Genomic DNA, 16,921 nt, shown 5'->3' with positions numbered 1-16,921 from the left:
GGAGAAAGGTCAAATTTGTGACTATTGTATGTTGTGATATATACATTGTGAAACCAATGGCAAACTTGTGGAATTGGTTTTTACTGAGTGGAGGAAAAGCAGAATCAGGCCCATAGGGAGAAGCAATAAGTATGGAATATGAACAGCACAATAGTTCTATTTACTCAAAGACTTAGTAAAACAAGCTGTGTTGTTTTAGCTGAGTCTGCCTGATTTGCTATCCAAACACAATATTACTGATACATAACTGGCACCTGACCAGTAGCACAGAAGTGGAATGTTGTTGTGCAATGTTCTGTTTTCTGAGCAGTTCTCTTTCACAGTGTGTTACCAGCCAGGTCTGCCACACAGTGCTGGGAGAGGGCAGCAGCCCCTCGTGTTCTTTGGGAAGATGTGTTTAATCCTGTGCAGTAATGGCAAAGCCATGGTGTTTCTGACTGCCTGTGCTCTGCTCCAGAGGCTGCTGCAGCTTTGGTGAGAATGAAGCTCAGCCTGGGGTTGCTCAGAGCCTTGGGCTGCTGCAGGGCAGGATGCCTGGTCAGCCCTGAGCCCCTGCATCCTGTGCTGTGCTCCCACTGAAGAGCTCCAAGGAGCTGATCCTGGAAATGCATCACAGCTCTGTAGGCACCACTGCAAAGGGGCACCTTGATTTGCTCAGAAGCAAGTGAGAACACATATGATCCTTTAATACAGAGTGCTTCATCCTCTGAAAGTAATTTTCCCCCTCATACTTCTTTGTTGTTTGTTTTGCTGTTGTATTTCTTAATTTTCTTCATTTTTTTGTACTCTTGTAATGCCGTATTAATGACATGCTTTTGGAACTGTGGTGTTCTCTGCAATATTTTGAGTCGTTCAGTATAGTCTGCTTCTATTATTATGTTAAAAACCCTGTGCTCACTCAAGCTAATGGAAGGAACAACTTTGGCTCTGTGAAAGTGCTCTGTAGCACCAGGGGACATAATTCCTCTTTTTTTCTGATATAACTGGTTTCCAGAGGTTGGCAAGCCTTCACCTTTTAAAAGATGGACGTTTAAAAAAAAGAGAACTGCTTAGTAGGGGAAGGCTGTAATTCTGCTCTTTATAGCTCAATAGTTCAGTTTAAAATATTTTAGAATTAGCAAGCTCAGAACATGATAATTCTAGGCCATGACTGGGACATCTTTAGGAAGCAGATATTTGTGCTATGAGTCACTACAGAGCTGGCAGAGTAAAGGTCTAGACTGCTGCTGGTTCTCCCAGGCTCCATTTGCTGTCATTTTCCTATATATGTTTCCTGACATATGTTTCTGGGGGATATAGAACTGGGTTTTTTTGGTACTTCCAACAGTTATAAATGTTTTGATGCTCCTCTGCTCTCCTCCCTCCCACCTCCTGTATTTGGAGGTGTTTGCTTCAATGTCAGCCACATCTGACAGTGGTTTCTTACACTTTTCTCTAAGTACAGATGCATAACACTGCTCTCACCAGGAAAAATATGGGCTTTCACTCGTGGTCAGAAGGAACTCTGAAGTTTGCATAATGCTTTTCTTTCCTGGAAAATTTTTTGTCCCTACAGCGTTGTATATCACTGTGATTTTGTAGCATAACTTGTGGTTTGCTCTCAGGATGCATTTCATATAGGAAAAGGTTTCCACAAAATCTAAGTGCTCTGAGGGACACAGATGGAGTAATTTCCATTTTCCTTTTAATTTTGGGTTACCAACCATCAGGAGCAGTTTTGCTCTGCAGCTGAAGCTTCTTCTTATGCATATCATATCAGTGGAAAAAGTACAACTCAAACTCCAGCATCCCAATCTACAAAGAGTCAAACTTGTGCTTACTTTGGACTTCCTTTCTCTAAGAGAGTGTTTCTAGAGGAAACTCAAACTAAACAGGTTCGAATCCCTTTGAAAATCTCATCTAGAATACATATAACAGATGGACACTTGTATTTTGTCTGTTATAAATGTAGACAAATGAGCCAAAATCTTCAAGGGAGCTCATGAATTCTAGATGTAGAGGGAGAAAAGAAGGTTGAGAAGAAGCTGAACAGATAATATTAGATCAGTCTCTGGCAGCACAGCCATGAGTAGCAGCAGCTAAAGCACTGTCACATGCAATAGTGCCTTTGTGTCTAGAGCTTTATTGGGCCTAGAGGATATGAATATGGGAGGTATTGAGAAGGAAAATGCTGCATATTTATATACTGCTCTTTGCTTTTCTCTGTTTGTTTTGTATAGATCTGGGATACACTTGGGAGCCCCAGTCAGTCCTTTTGTACCACTGAGATCTGGAAAACTGACAAGTCCTCCCAGCAGGGGTAACTGGCAGTTAACACAATAATACCAAAATTAATTTGCCCTAAACTGTTTTTCCTGAACTCAGTCTGGGTCTGTGGGAAAGGGAAAGGAATGCAGCCATTACTTCAAATCAGGCTGCAGTAAAGATTTGAGAGCTGCCAATGGCTTTCTTCTTTTCCCCATTTTATTCTGAGCTGTGTTCAGCATTTCCTGCATCTGTGGGTTTGGGTAGCTTTCCCTCACTCTAATGCCATCAATGTCAGCTGTGATTACTTGAAATAGTGGCTAAGCCTGCCCTGTTTGCAGACATGCCACAAAGCCACTCTGTTTTATTGACTCAGTGATTGACTACAGACCCATGAAGTTATAGGTAATACTTGAATTGCCTAAAGAAGTGAAATTTGTATTGTAAACCATCTAATTTCTAGTATTCAACACACATCAAATTTATTTCTGTGCTGAAGGCACAGGCAGCTGCATTGGCTGTGGCCAGTGAGTGTTGTGGGTGTGCACTATGAGGAAACCCACAACACAACCTGGTAAATTCACACACAGTCTTGTATTGAAGCAAACATAATCCCTACAGTGCTGCCTGAATAATGCTTTACGTTAGATAATAATTCAAATTAAGTGCCACTTTGATATCAAAAGAATTCTATCATATGAAAATTCATAGAAGTCTTTCTTGAAACCTTGAAATTAAAGAGGAAATTCATCAAAGCCTTCATTCCATATTGAGATAAATTTGTCTCCTCCTTCATTAAGTTTGAAATTGGTAGCAAGTCTGCTTTCTGCTTTTTCAATGCCATGCAATATTATTTTACATTTGACATTGAGCATGGACTGTTTATTCCTCTGTAGCATCACAAGCTGCCATGTCAAAATGCTGTTCTTCCACTGGTAGAATTTTTTTCAATCATAATTATACCCTGTGAAGTGACACCAAAAACTTCACTGCAAAAATATTGATTTCATGTCCTTGATCATTGTACAACATATTTTTCCCAGTCCAAAGAGGCAAAGATGTCATTTTCTAAACAGCTGGTGTTGCTGCTGGGCATGAACATTTGGATCTGGAGTTCTCTGTGCATGTCATCAGCAGCCACCTTGTTCTGGCTGGGGCACGGGGTCTGTGTCCCTTGTGGAGACATCAGATGGATCAGGTAGATTATGGATTTTAAATACATGAGCTCATATACACTGAAATAACCACAAGCAGCACATTAATGGACTGCAATATATATTGCAAATGTTTTCAGTCTGTGTCTTGCTAAGGGCATGTTGGCATTTTCTATGCAGTGCCTTTCTTGGAGTGAGTTCCATATCTCCACAATGGTTGGGATAGAGCTGTACATGAAAGGCTGCTTCCTGCTAAGTTTTTGGGATATTTAAAGACATTTTGCTGTGTTTAATTTTATTGCTATTAAATTTATTACTAGAGAAAGTAATTACCTAGGAAGAAACATAATTTCTGAGCCTTGAAATTAAATGTCAGTTTTGGGGAAGCTTCCAGATAGATCTAAGAGAATTAATTGGAGATGGAAAAGACTTTTTATGTCTGTGCAAAGTATTCTCCTGCCTCTTACCCTAATTCCTCCAGGTCATTTTCTGTATCTTTGCTCATTTTAGCATTCAAAAGCTTTTCCACAGCTGTAGCCATTTTATTTGTGTACCACCAACTGTCATATCTGACCTGTGTGCAGCAGGTTGCCCATCAGCGACATAAAGGTTTAGTTAATATAAATTTTATAGCTTCATGAATGAAATAAAAATGTCCTGATCAAATGGACTGTAAGCCTGGCAGGATATAGAATACAGATAACTTGTTTATGCACTACCAAACAGAAGCACCTCTACTGCTGATTAGATTAGTACCTTTGGGCACTAACATAAACATTTGATAACAGTGATAAAACTAACTCCTTTGTGTTCCAGGCACAATAAAAAGGTAACTTGGAAATACTTTTGGTGTTGATCAGTTCCTTTGAACTGCTCCATGATGGTATAAATGGTTTTATGCACTGAATAGGGTTAACTTACTTGTCCTGTTGATTTTGGGTGCAAAAGGTGTATCAGGTGGCCACATGTGCCTACATTTATCACTATCCTAGCTTGGATATGGGTACCAAATGTATATCTTTCTGGGTTAACCAGCACTGTCTGTTGGGTGCATCGTGAACTATAAGCTAAGTGGGAACTATTCCACACCTTGAGCATGAATAAGTATGATCTATCCCTATATTGTGAAATTCCAGCTGCAGATAGTGTGAACTAGAGGAATTGCACACAATCTCAAGAAGCCACAGCTTCATTGCAATTTTTTTTATCTGTTCTGCTGTTTATCAAGTGACTGCCAAGAAGTAGGAGGCTCTCATCTTGATTTCTCACTGAAATTAAGAGAAGTAGTTTGTGTATGTCTTCCTGAAACATCCCAGCTGGCATGATAATTTGTGAGCTATTCAGCCTGCCTGAAATTCAGCTGCTTAATTGTCAGCTGTATTCCTTGTATTCATTGTGTTCTGGTCTCCTAAATGAAACAGCTGTGAATGTATTTACAGTCTGAGAAAGCTGGAGCAGTGATGGAAGTCTGCAACTTTAGTCATTGCTCATCAGCTGACGTAAAGGCAAAACCAATGGGGAGCATGTGCTCACTCACTCTCTAGGCTTTAACTATGCCCATGTGTTGCCATTTAATTTGGGTAGATCAGAGAAGTCAGTATTCAAAACTTCTGATAATTCAGGTTTGTGAGGGCATATTAAATCCCAAACATTATACCTGAAAAATCAGTAAAGACTCCAGAAAAAAGAGCCATGTATATTCATGGCTGTGGTGGAATATAAAATAACTTCTCAAAGCAAAGAATGAAATTCATAAACCAAAGATCACAAGTTATATAATATTTAGTCTGTAATAAGAAAAAAATTTAAAATGTGCTACTTTCAAGCATCCTAAAATTCTGTTGCCTCAAGCAGGCATTCCCACAGATCCTTGTACAAATACATTAAAACTGCTTCTGAAACTTCAGTGACGACAGAGAAAATGTTCCTGGATTTGTATTTGTCTAGAGAATTCCCTTTATTACCACAACATCCCAAATGTCTTTAGAATACTTTATTCTTGTGTTTGGTTTAGAAAAACAACATCTAATTGACAGCAGTTATCTTAGAGTGTAACCAAAAGATGGCAGCAATCCAATATTTTTTTCTGCCAAGCAGACAAGAGACAGCACATTTACAGCTTTATTAACTCTGCTGTGTTATAGGAAGGGAAAGATGCTATAGATTCTATTTCCTATTGGAAAGGAAGTAATTGAAAGAATTTGAGAGGTAAAAAATACCCTGCAGTTTTTTACTAATGTAGGAAAACAAAGCAGAGAATGAACCACATTGAGATGAACTCAAGAATATCTTTTGTTAAAATGTTTTCATGTTGTACAATTCCCTGATGGAACTTCACCCTATAGCAACAAAAAGACCCAACCAGACCCCCCAATATACAATTAGCTTCCCAAAACACAAGGAACTGGAGATACAACCAGAAAGAGGCAAATTTCCTTACCCTTTATCAGTGAACCTGTTGTGGTTTCTAGTGTGTAACCCTAATATCTGTGTGCTTCCACTTTGGCAGTGACATTTACAATGGAAATTACTAGATTAATGGCTAGATTAACGAGTTGTCTTCTCAGGTCTTCCTGCAGCCCTCTGAGGTCCAGGAAAAGGTTCCCAGTGACTCCACTTTTGTGTGAATCAGCTGCTGTCTGGTGGCATGCCAAAAGGGCCTGAAATTGTGCAATGTACTAATAGGCACCTTCTGCTGGGTTTGGATTATCAGCGCAGTCAGGGAGGTGATAACAAGACAGAAGCTACAAAGAGAGCTTGGGGAAAATGGGGAACTAACTGTTCATTGGGTTGACAGTGCAGAAAAATCCCCAAACTATAAACCCTCAAATAACCAAGCTCTCAAACAAAGAGCCTTTATTCCCAGCCCCAAGGATTTTCAAGTTCAAACACCTCACAAATCATAGCGCATAACATCTTTCAAAACAGAAAATCCCTTAGGAAAAGGTTTCTCATAATTACAAATTTCCTTGCAGGAGATTGCTCAACAACTCTTAAGCAACATTTCCATTGTGTGCAAAGCCAACACAAAGCTTGTAGTGCTCCAGAGTGCATTCAGTTGCTGGTGTAGCTGAGGTGACTGCTTTGTAGGGTCAGTGTGAATTAGGGACACAGCCCTGGTGACTGACCCTCACACCTGAGAAGTGGCATTATCACCTTATTAAGGTTTTTCATTCATTTCAGCAGGATTAATACCCTGCTATTCAACCAGTGTGGTACCTCAGTGCAGAAATACTTTGGGTAGTTGAAGGCTGTCCTGATCAGGGGGTTCACTGATTTTAAATGATGGAAATCCCACTAACATTTTCCTTTGATTTAGTATTGATTTTTGGTAGCTCAGGGTTCCAGGCTGAAGTCATCCATTTCATGATATGCCATTCACACCCTTTTTTCATCTGGGCAGAAACAGTTTGTCCAAAGGAAGCAGGGTGAGTAGGACTTGCTTCTTCCTACATAAGGTTTTAAGAGAAAAGCTACAGGAGAAAAGTTTAAAAAACTCTTCAATAGCTGAAATGTAATGGAAAATTTGCCTGCTTTCAAAAACCTTAATCTTCTCTTTGTGACTTTTGATTTACCCCAATATTGATAACTCTAATTACACAACTCTGAATTGCTACTGAATTTTATTCCTGAGGGGGGAAAGTAAATTAACTATGTTTAACCTCTTGCAGAAATTCAGGTTCTTTCCTTCATTTCCCTGCTGTGTTTTATTAAGGCAGCTATTACCTACAGCTTGTTTTGTTCACAGGCCTGCAACTCCCCAGTCCTCCTTGTAATTTGTGCAGTGCAGTCAGTGTTTACCCAGGTTTACAAGCCAGGAGGGTTTAACAGGAGCAGAATGTGGTGTGGCTCCAGAAGAGGCACATGAACTCCTCAACCTCTGTTAAATAAACAAAATATCGATGCTTGTGGTGAGTTAAATGTCTGCATTTCACTTCAAGCATTACGTGAACTTTGGAAATGCAGCACCCTCTGTTTTTATTAAATTCAACAGTTTGACAAAACTTGGCTGTCTAAAGAAGTGACCAGTAAGGAATGGTGTCCTTTATCAAGTTAAAAAAGAGATGTACAAACCTTTATCTTTTCTTGGTGGCTCATGCATGTACCCTTCATGTGGGTGGTGGTTCTATTGCTGGTTTCACTAAGTCTGTTACTTTTTCTCTAGGTGGTAATTAATTTTTATGTTAAAATTTAAGTATTTTCTTCTCAAGAAAAAGCTCATAGGAAGAGGATCATTCCAATAGTTATCCTAAAGCTTAAAGATTGTTTATTTTTTCAGGACGTACAACATGAAAATATTTTTTTCCAAAAAAGAAAAAGCATGAATTTATTTAGAAATTTAAACAACTTCAGAGGAAATCTGGACTATCACATTGGTCAACACTAAACCCCAAAGAATTCAAGACATACATTAATTTTTCTTTAATACCTTTGACCTCCTTTTTTTAGGTGAACAATTTGCTTCTCAAAGTATACTACTCCAAGCAATATAAGATAAAGAATATGTCCTGGGATATATGCTAACCAGGGTTTGCCCCCATGGTGTCCAATCTGCTTCTCTGGTCTACTCATGGGATGAGCTAATTTTCTCCTTGGAGTATGCAGGGCAGTGTTAATGATCAAGTAAACCATATTTTAGATGATTTTCCACAGAAAAAGGTGAAACTTGTGAATTGTGGTCCTTATTTCATTTGATCATGGAGCAAAATGCTGTAAGTGAAAAGCTGAGAAGAGCAAATCTGAGAAGAAGGTCACAGACATGAGGTGACAACAGCTCCCTGAGGCAGAACATGTCCCTTGTCCCTGATCCAGGCAGAGTGCAGCCACAGCTGGCTCCTTTCTTCTAGAGAAGGGTTCAGAGGACACAGCCAGCACGATCCCACAAACCCAACCCTGCTGCTCTACATAGCCAGGCCTGGCACAGGAATGATCCCTGGACTGCTCAGGGTCTGCTGTGACCCCAGAGCCACAGGATCACCACCTCTGGTGCACAGAGCAGGCACACAAAGATGTTTCTTTCTTAATGCTTTCTGACTCTGGCTGGCTGGTATTACTAAGTATGTCTGATTTATTTCTCTTTGAATGAAATGTTTTGTTTAATCTCAAATGATCTGTCTTAATTGGCCGAGTATGTGGAAACATTTCAGTTTGGGACAGACCCAAAACAATAACCACTAACTTGTTCTTTTTGATTGTTGTTGGTTTTGTGTTTTTTTATTTGACTGTTGGCTACTGAACAACAAGAAAAGGCCCCAGTTATTTGCATGTTTTCTGTTTTGACATCAGCTGCAGAGGAACTCAGTGGGATTATGTCTTTATTTGAACCTGAAAATCAATGTGAAATGTGATCAAAGTCAAAGACAGCTCAGAGAAACAACCAGGACAGAGAAGACAGGGTAGCTTGCTGTTTAAGAAGTATTCAAATGGAATTAATATTGGAATCTCTTTAAATTGGGTATTATTTGGAGATTCGTGGTTTCCTTTGATTTGGTATAGAAATAGAGCTATAGGTGATGCACACATTCTGTTCCAGGATGGTGTTCACTTGTCACTATATAATGTGAGCAGCTGGTTTGGATCAGGATACAAGGACAAGTTTTAAACCTGTTACAATCAGTGGTTTTACTAGACCAGGACTTCATATTTAATTCTTCATCAGAATTACCATTTCCAGACAGGATGAGCTTCAAAATCTTCAACTGGGATCTCTAGATCAGCTGTGCCTCTAGTGAACATAAAATGCAAAGTAGAGAAGGAGACAGCATGAAAAATAGGGAAATAATTTTTCATGTTTATCTTACAATAATGTAGTACAGAATAGAAATGGAAATAATACTGTTAGAAACTACCCAACACAAACAGGGAGATGAGCAGGAGAGATGATCAAGGGCTTTGGCTGAGTCTTGCTGCAGGAAGGAGTCTGAGGTGTGATTGGAGATCCATGCTGCCTGTCCTGTAGAGCCAAGCAAAGCCTGTGGTTTCTGCTGCATCTACGTCAGTAGTGTTTGACTCTCAGATGGAAAACAAGAATTAAAAAAATTCCATTCTTGTTTGTCCAAGCACAAATTAAATAACTGTAATTTTCTTTGTCTTCTTTGGCATTGGGGAAATGGAAATAGCTTGCTTAGGTGCTGGCTATGAAGGCACTCTCCCTCTCTTCTTTCCCTGCCTCTTCAAGCACTTTGTTATTTCAAGTGTCATTTGATACCTTGACCACCAAATTAAACATGTTCAACTACTGTTATTTTGTACTGTTGTCACAGGAACAGTGTTGAAGCAGTTATCCAGTAAACACAGCTTTGATTAGGTGAAACATAGCTGCCAAGAGTAGCTCAAATTAAGAGGGTGGTAAAGAATGTGGAGTAGAGTTAGAAGGGGATGTTTTGGGCAGGCTAGATATGTGATTAGAGTCAGTCCAGGGGTCACTTCTGGTAAATTAGCAACTTTTTTTTGTTGTTTTTGTTTTTATTTAAAAAACACTTAATGCTGCATATCTTTGAAAAGGCTAAACTGAAAAACATGGCAGTCTCAATTACATTTTGGAAGAGTTCCTGTCAGACCTACTTATGTCTGTCTCCAAGTTCAGTGTCGGATCACATTGAGGTTTTAACAGCAAGCAGGGCTTGAAATGTCACTGAAAGAAAACAGAACCGAGTTTTGTGGAAAATAGTGAATAAGTGAGTAGCTGCACTTTTTGGGAAAGCTTTTGTAAATGAAAGAAGGAGAAACTAGTCAGCTAAAATAATCTCACACTGTAAGGAAATGCAATTTCTCTAAGCAGGTGTGTTTGTGGTGCTGGTTTGATGATCAAATAGAAATGTTTCCAGGCACTGATGTGTCCTCAGACCATGGGCACAGCACTGCCTGTGCTGATGGGTTTGTTAATCTGGGTGCAGAGCTAAACTCTGGTTTCACAGCTAGTTGTGTATACACTTCTATACACATTTGGATAGCTTATGATTTAACAGGATAGGGTGCTAGGCCATCTTGTCCACACGGAGAAAAGTTAGACCAGATGATCCTTAAAATCCCTTCCAGCCTTGTACTCTACAATTGGAATATTGACCATTGGTCTGAGTCATCACTTTCCACTATAATTGTGAACTCCATTGGCAGTAACCATATGTGCAGCCCTTGGGATGTGGCTAACAGATTTAACAGGCACAAAGACTTTGAAGCTGGGATTAGAAAATTTAAAAACATCCCAAAAAACTCATAATACATGGACATGGACCAAAGTCTAGAATGGAACAAAATATGTGTCTCTCAAGATTGGATTTCCATTATGGAGCAAACACACAAACTGAGCTGATAGACATTGAATGCTTTTCAGCTGTGTTTAATTTTCCTTCATCTGTTAACCAGGAAACAGGTATTATTATTATTTCGTTTTATACAGGGGGATCAGAAGTAGAGAGAAATTTATTTAAGGTCATTCAGGAAGTCTACAGCAGAAGAGAGGAAATCAGGATTTTCTGAGTTCCAGAGCAGGACACTAACCATGGGACAGCTCATTTCCTCTCTGTAGAAGGATCTGCTGCCAAATTGCATGAGATGAGAACAAGTCCCTCTTGTTTATATTTCTTTAAAACAAACCTTCATTAGGACTGGATTCAATACATCACAAATACATTATCAAGATTACCATGAAATGTTTATAAATCTCTAAATCCTAAGGATAGGATTGGCTCATGTCAATGAAAATGAGATCACAAGACTCAGGACAAAAGCAAGTTTTCTGAGGAGAAGAGTAAGGTTATTTGCTGATGTAAGGCAAATGAATTGAAAAAAGTCAGAGAAGTTCTTCTGAATTGGGGAAAACTTGTTTGTGTGGTTGAATATGTCAGAATAATTTAAAAACTCATTTATTATGAAACTGAATCTGCTTGTTTAAATAGTGCATCTCATCTAATTCCCTGAGGCTGTTTACATAAAAGCAAACAATCTGCTAATGTTAAAAATTTTACTCACTTCCCTCATTTGCCAGTTCTTAAGAAAAAAAAAAAAAAGGAAAATAAAGAACACCACTTTTGTGCAACATTCTTAAACTTACAGGGATTGTTCTTTTGCAAGAGCCAAGTGTTGCTGAGCTGTCATCATCTGCAAAAGATGTTGCTCAAGTAACATGGAAGAAATGGAAACAACCTCTGCTTTAAAATCAAATCAAATGAAACTCTTTATGCTTAGTATTGTGGATCCTTACTGGATTATAAGTATTGTTTAACACCTTGAATACACTGTAGTGATACTCCTAATTTTTACAGTGACATTGCATTCCTCACCTTGGTTCCAGGACAAACAGCTCCCAGATGTAAGTCAGGATATGTTTTCAAAACAGTGACTGTACAAACACAATTTGTCTTCAATCTTCTTTATTTTTTTTTTTTTCTGGGTACTTGTATATTCAGTTAGCATCAGACTAATTCTACAATAATTTCTGTGTTCTTCCTCACTTTTTAATGGGGGTTTTCTCAGCTGCACTGAATTTAGGGCTGCATTATCCCTTCCATGGCTCTGCTGCAGTGACAGGCATACAGGCTGCTCTGTGTTTTGCCTGAGAGTGAACAGCCATTCATTTATTTGGCTGAGTGCAATCCTGCTCAAGTCAATGGAGGTTCTGTCTTTGATTTCCATGAGTCTTGACTTCCAGCCTGTGCCTCAAATGAGGGTCAGAAAGTTCCCAGGGACAGCAGCTAAAGCCATGGATTTGATTAAATCTCTGCAAACTGGCATTGCTGGTGACTCAGCCAGCTGTGCTTATGGGATGAGGCAGGTGAATGTGTCTTCTGGTGTCCAATGGCAGCCCACATCCACATGGCCAAACACTGTCCATGAATTGACTACAATGGGAGATAATCATCTTCATCTAACTAATTTATAAATTTTTTGTTCCATTTTTTGGTGTTATTCAGCAGCCAAAATCTAGGCATAAAGAAACAATTGAAAGTACTTCACCTGGACCCTTTTTACTATTTCATAATCATGAAGATATGTGTCTTTTAAAAAATAAATGTCTGAATTTCTCTTGCTTCCCAAAAGAACATTGCATTCTTGTTTAATGTTTGTCAGGTAAATACAGATATAAAATTTATTTTTGATTTCTATTCCTTTCTATTCAACATTGGAACACAGGGAAGAGTGAAGCTGGAGTAAGAGTAAGGCTCCCATAATAGCCTTCTTTATAGCCACCATGTCCCCCTTCCCAAAATTCTGCAGCCTTCCTGATCTCTGTTACTTTTCAGTTAAACACCACCTTGCATCCCTCCTATCCTATTAATGTGGCCATTTGTCCTTCACTCCCTTTTCTTTCTTTGGGAATGATTTTCTTTTCTTTTTCAGGCTTATCGCTTAATAGAATTATTTTTTTAAATATATTTCAACAGAACACATCACAGGGGATCCGTTTTATCACACAAACAATTCTTCTCACAAATCCTTTGGGAAAGGCAGGATGATGTCTTTGGCCAAGGAATATACTGTTTTGTCTTCTGGCAGGTGAGTGGTGATTATTCTAGGCAGGCTATTTTCCCTATTTCCTTATTAACAGTTTTGGTACCTACACAATTTCTCTCTCCTAGGTCTACAATAAAGCATAAGAAATCTTGACATGCATCATTTATCTCCAAGACTAATATAGGCTTCAATGCCAGAATATTATTTCTCAGTTTTACCCATCATCTTGTCTTATATGAATCTTGCCAGTAATTTACAGTGCTGCTGTGTCTGTCAAGATGAGTCTTCTGCTGTGTTTAAATGTGATATTTCTAAAAATGGTTGAAAATACTGTGCATTTTTTGTTGGAAAAAAAATAAACCCAAAACTATGTCCAGTGTCAATACCATTTCTTTGGTCAGATTTTTCTCTATATTGTTGACAAGGTCAAAACAGGAGCTTACTGCAAAGATTAATTATCAACCAAGACAGTGATGTTGTAATGCACAGTCTGTTTTCAGCTGTGGCAGGAAATCTCAGCTCATACAAGGGCTCTGCTCTATGGAACCTGTAAAGCAGCTCTGGCTGCAAACAGGTTGGGCTGGAATCTGAAAGCTGTAATTTTTGTTGGATAACAAAATCTTCCCACCCGTGACCTTGAGCTCTTCAGCTCAGTGAGTTCCTGCACTGGGAACTGCAATCTGACTTCTCAGAATTGGGAATGGGGTAATGGGGGCACATATTGCAAACTCTGTTTTGATAAAGAGATAGGATTTTTCTCACTAGAATGGGGCTGGCAAATTACTAGCTTTTTATTCAAGTGTTTCAATGATTTCACTGCTTTATTGCTATCAACTGTGATGAAACACAGGTCCTTGGTTTAACTGACCCCTTTTGAAAATAAGATTATTTTCAATTTTTCTGTTAAGACTGCTTTGGAGATTTTGTGTCTTTTGCTTGGTCCTGTGCTGCTGATGGAGAATTGGAGATTCTGCTCAGGTATAGTAAAAGTAAGGTTGAGCTCATGCCTAATCTTTCAGAATTTTGTGATGCAAAGTTTTTAGGTAGAGAGTAACTACTCAGTTTGGATTATTTCCTCCTCAAAGAACTATATCAGTAAATTAGGAATCTAAAAATGATTGCCACAGAAACTCACAAGAAATCCACACCACAATACAGGCAGTTTGAAGATGTCTCAGTAGCTGTGTATTCTTCTGGACCCTAAAGAACCTTCATGGGAAAACTGGCTTCACTGAGGCTGTTACTAAGGATTTTATTCTCTCCTCCTTAAAAAAAAATTATTTTCTTGGTCAGAAATAATTTCACTGAAGAGAAACTTCTCATCAGCTTTTAGCAGAATCAAGTACCACTTATGGAGACAGAAGAGTTAATGGAATAATTAGCTACATTCCAAGAAAGGCTGTAGCTCTTACATGTAACATTTCTCTGATCATGTAGATTTTGTTAGAAAGAATAGGACAGGCAAACAATAGGAGACATGCATTATTCTAAAGCAATGATTTAGTTTCCATAACATTCAGCCAACTATTCTAGAGCCAGTGGTGACACTGATTAATTCATAGGCAGGTGATGATCAGAACCATTTAATATCTATTGAAATAATATTGAGGTGGAATCAGGAATGTTTTCATGCCTCAATGTTGCTTGTTACTGTTATCCCGGGGGGGGGGGGGGGGGAATTTCTAAGAAACAGATCAGGTAAAGATGGATAGTGAGTCTAATACTGAACTGTTACAAAGAAATAGTCAAGTAAAGGAATTTGTAAAATAAGGACAGTATTTATCCTGAGGCTGTCTCAATGACTATGTCTGAAGTGATCACAAGGAGGCAATCTGGACATTTAAACAAAATAAAAATGGCTGAGTCAGATGATCCATGGGAACTGTTTGCTCTGTTATTAGTCTGTGGCCAAGGCAAAGCATTGGATGTAACTTTTTTCCCTGCAGAAAGGAGGAAACCAGATGAGTGTCTGATCCAGATAAGCTGCAGCTCCCTTTGGCAGAAGGTTCAGAAGCAGGAGGTGAGCCTGGTTTTCATGTGTCATGGTAAAGTGGTTGAGACAGCAAAACCCCACCAGCAGAGCTGTGAACCCTCATGGAGGTTAATTTTGTGGTCAATACAGAACACCAGTGATAAAGCACTCTATGACATTTAATCAAAATTTTGGGGAAAAGGATGAGATGTAGACTACAGCTGCTCAAACCTGTTGGAATTACTCTTTTCCAAATGTAATCAGGCTCTGTGCTGAGTGTGATTCACAACATCCTCAATGTGATTCAAGTGTTCAGGGCCCTTGCATTCTAAGGATAAGGTTTTGTCTGCAGTCTGAGAAAACAAGGAGCATGAAATATAAATGTCAGCTGTAACAGTGTCTGGTTGTAGAAAAATTCATGCTGTGTTAGAATTTTAATTCCTTCCTGAGTTAATTACTCAGTCAAATTCAGACCCACTGGAAAAAAGAAGGCAGAAATTAAATTTCTGATACAGATACGCTCCTGTCAACATCATAAACATGGGAAAAATATGGAGTAGCATGAACTTGAGCTTTAATTAACTATTTGTCGGCATAATTGCAAATATGAGCTAATTTAGGTATAATTTTTCACTAAGAAATGCCCCTTAAAGTTTACTAAAGTAGGTATATATTTTCTACTGCTATTTTAGATAATTTTTCTCAACAAGGGTGGGATTTTTGTATTACTCATTAGAAATGATTTCTATATTTTTTTTTTTTTCCCTGATGTTCAAGCCTGAATTCATCTGCAAAACAAAACCCAAATTGTTTCTTAGTACTACAGTTTTACCAATTTTGGTAACTTTTTTTTCTGCCGTGGCTGACTGGTCACCAGGAGAACTTGAGCACAGTCCCAAGTGCTCAAAAGTGTTTGACTTTACCATGCAGAGGAAGGGATGTAGAGGCAGTTCTGGTTTACAGCTGAGTGTAACTTAGCTGACCTATAAGATGAGTCTGCTCAGAGCCCTGCTGCACCTCAGGCATTCAAATCAAGCAGCAAGGTGCAGTCCCCACAGTTGTATCACTCCTTATTTTCTCCTCCTGCACTCTCCTGCCCTCTTGCCCATATTCTTATGCTGCAAAGTAGGTAAAAAAATTTTTTTTTTTTTTTTTTTTTTCTGGTCCTAGAAGATTACATTTAAAAAAATACTTTCATTAATAAATAAGAGTCAGAAGTGGTGTTGGAAATGATGGTGTTCAGTGTGCACCACTGGAATTGGTGAGAGGAACCAATCAATGCTGAGAGATGGATGTCAGCCCAGGGAAGGGGCAATTGAACTGCACAGCTGGAATACTTTTCTTGGGAAAACCCTGGTCCTAAAGCCAGCCAAAAATTATATACTTCCATCCTGTAGTTTATCAGGTCACTCATACATAGCCCCCTCATTGTGATTGTGTATGAAAGCATGAAAAAATGTAACAAAATACTCTGCTACAGAATTGTTCTCATTAGCCCTTATCCGTTTGCTTGGAATAGCAAATTATCTGCTGTTAGAAAGCTGTTATTGATGTCCTGTATTGTTAAACCAAATTATTTCTGTAGGCCCCATTTTATTGTCTGTATCCACACCTGAAATTCAGCACATGGCTGACTTCTTTGCTAGTATTTCAATGAAGCAAGTTTTAATTACAGCTTCTCTCTTTTGCCTCCTGCACCAGCAAGGCTCTTGGGTACAGCTTGTCCCCAGAAACATTCTAGGGAAATGTAACATGATTTTCCTCTGTTTTAGTGAGGGCTTAATTGTGCAATGATAAATAACTTAATTTCTCATTTAGCAAAGCCTAAACCAATGGTGATGCTGCTGCATGGTTATATTCTGTGTTCCAGTCTGTAACTCATTTTCCCTGTGACTCAGAAAACCACTGATTCTAAGGGAAATAGTTCTTTAACAGAATTTAGTATTTTTAATAGATTTTATTTTTTTCTGTTAGCATGTCTAAAGCTGCAGTGGTTAACCCAAAACCCTGACTCAGCTGTGTGACAGTGTGACAGCCTGTGACAAGAGGGCTGTGCCATGCACAACTGAGGATTGTCACCACGAGGTCCTGGCACAAG

The 16,921-nt window shown here is 38.8% G+C and overlaps 1 protein-coding gene across 3 annotated transcripts in view; it reads left to right on the top strand.

Moving 5' to 3' along the window:
- The first annotated feature begins 619 nt into the window (after positions 1-619).
- The window catches only part of PTGFR (prostaglandin F receptor), a 46,869-nt gene continuing 30,567 nt past the window's right edge, over positions 620-16,921 (top strand). Inside the window, exons 1-2 of one of the 3 annotated variants that reach the window (XM_079313446.1) lie at positions 12,408-12,893; positions 14,798-14,871. The gene's annotated coding sequence lies outside the window, so the exon portion shown is untranslated. Of the gene's footprint in view, positions 665-12,407; positions 12,894-14,794; positions 14,872-16,921 lie in introns of those variants that run through there. The other 2 variants (XM_079313449.1, XM_079313448.1) reach the window with 2 other exon arrangements.

The sequence above is a fragment of the Erithacus rubecula genome (assembly GCF_903797595.1).
Source record: "Erithacus rubecula genome assembly, chromosome: 10".
In the NCBI taxonomy this organism is placed as follows: domain Eukaryota; kingdom Metazoa; phylum Chordata; class Aves; order Passeriformes; family Muscicapidae; genus Erithacus; species Erithacus rubecula.
This window is presented reverse-complemented; position numbering and strand designations above follow the sequence as displayed.